Source organism: Microcebus murinus, chromosome 10 (genome assembly GCF_040939455.1).
Source record: "Microcebus murinus isolate Inina chromosome 10, M.murinus_Inina_mat1.0, whole genome shotgun sequence".
NCBI classification, from domain to species: domain Eukaryota; kingdom Metazoa; phylum Chordata; class Mammalia; order Primates; family Cheirogaleidae; genus Microcebus; species Microcebus murinus.
This window is the reverse complement of record NC_134113.1, coordinates 55947472-55949740: the sequence shown is the minus strand read 5'-3', so window position 1 is coordinate 55949740 and position 2269 is coordinate 55947472. Positions and strand designations below refer to the sequence as shown.

The 2269-nt window shown below is 39.1% G+C and overlaps 1 pseudogene; it reads right to left on the bottom strand.

The window, feature by feature from the left end:
- Positions 1-752: 752 nt before the first annotated feature.
- Positions 753-2011, bottom strand: LOC105870208 (zinc finger CCCH domain-containing protein 15 pseudogene; annotated as a pseudogene).
- Between the last annotated feature and the right edge of the window lie 258 nt (positions 2012-2269).

Genomic DNA, 2269 nt, shown 5'->3' with positions numbered 1-2269 from the left:
TTTAGCCTTCAAATTTAGCACCTCTCAGTTCATCAGGGTAGCAGAGCCAGGACAGGATAACACATTGCAGAGCCCATCAGCGTTATAAGAGTCCAATCTCAAGCTCACTCTCTATTCTTTTTTTTCCTTTTGGATTTTAATGTATGATGGTCTTTATTTACAACTTTATTGGCAAAAAAGAAGAGGGTAAACTTTTAAACAGTTTAACACAGGGCATTGTAGCTGATTCTATCAGATAAAAGTAGTCCCATTTTAAACACCCATCTAATTGCCCAAAGATACACAATACTAAATCTGCATATCCTTTTATGAAGTACAGTGCTCTTGTTTTAGGCAGTCTTTTAAACATATAAATACGAAAGAAATTAAATTGTGCATTAAAAACTGTGTCAAAAGAAGAGTATTTTAAATGTAAATTTATGTTGTTCTTGGTAATAACACATGCCCAGTGAAAATCAAAAGCTAGAAAAGCAGTCACACTTCCTACTTAAATGGATAATTACAACGATCAATCATTTTCTGCAACAACCATTATATTTTCAATTTATCATGAACTATTCTGAACTTACTATGAGATGTAGCCAAAGTCAGAAGAAAAGACACAGAGAGAGTATTCCCTTTTTTTTTGGAGGAGGCTAAGCCCTCCAGAATCAGCATGGGAAATAAACATCCTGTTCATTCTAGGCAGAAAATAATTAGTCAATTTCAACTCATGCTGAGCTGACTTAATTTTTTCATTGACTTGTTTGATGTCATTCTTCTAAATCGAGTATGTTTAATTCTTCTTCTAGGTCATGCAAATCTTCCCCAGTAAAAAGATTTTCATCAACAGCATCAATGGCTCCATTTTCCTGTACCTCACCTTCGTTGTCCTCTTCCAAATCACTTCTTTCACCATTTTCAGCACTACTTCCAGAGGCTTCACTTAATTCATTTTCATCTTGATCTGAAGTATATGCTGAATCTTTCAAGACTAGCTACAGTAATACCTGTCTCATCTACATCTCTTGGGATATGCAGGCTTAAATCTGTGTCATTTATGCTCACTGAATCATCAACCTCATCACCACCTGTTCCCTGGATGTAGCAGCTACCATCTGCTTCCTCCTCCTCATCATCGTCATTGACCAGTTCAGGAAAAATTTCAAATACCTCTCAGCCCCTGATCGCTAGCTAGTGCTTTCCCTGCTTTGAAGTCAGCTTTCCTTCTTTTCATATCTTGTTCAAGTTTATCAATCTTTTCTTGTCTTTTCCTTTTCTTCCATGCAAGAAAAGATTCTAGAGTGATTTTGGCAATATTTGGACCTAGGGCAGGCAGAATGCTCTCTTTCAATTAGATCCTCTAATGAAATTTCATCTTCTATCTTTTTTTCAACACAAATCCTGGAAGAAGTGCATGACAATGCGTGCAAATATGACCCCCTCCAGGGCATACTCAAAACCAGCCTTACTTGTTGTTTTCAAGAGCTTCAAGGAAATGTCTTCGCACTATTTGAGTTTTTGGTTTTTTCTTTTCCAACTCACCGTAGTTCTTGTTTACTACTTCTTCCAGCTTTTTCTCATCCCAATTACCCATGGTATCCTTTTCCAGTTCTTCATCTCTTGCATCAATGTAAATACTTCTCTTTTCAATTTTCTCTCCAGAGTCATGAGAAAACTTACACTTATCTCCTTTAGTACACTGGCCTTGCTTGAAGAATGTGCATACCACGGATTTGGAATCTGCACATTTATTTTTTGAGCAGAAACTACAGGTTTGAACAGTTCATTTAGTTCCTGCAATTCTTTCTTCTTGTCATCTTTCGTCAATTTCTTTTCAGGTCCACTCTGTGCTACCTGACGTGGATTTTGCTGACCAGCTTTAACCTGATGTGTGACAGCCTTGATAAACTTTTGTTGCTTCGCTCCTTTCTTATTTCTTTAAGCCAAAAGTTTTGTCTTTGATAATCTTCTTCTTTTTCTGTTCCACCTTTTTGCTGCTCCTGGCCTGAGCCTGTTTCTTAGGGGGCATTGAGGAGACAGAGGACACAGCCACAGGTAACCGCAGCTGGATACCGTCAGGGGATCTGGCTCTGCGGCAGGAGGCAGAGGAAGACCCAGGTGCCCTTGTCATACCCCATGGAAAGCGAGTTGTTTATTCGCCCCCCAAGTGCCGCCATTGCAACAGGTCAGTGCCTCAGAACATTGTGGGTAATGGAGAGAGGTACCCTCTCGCTCTATTCTTGAGGCATCTTTGCTTTTGCACCTGTTAAGTCACTCAATGGCTTGG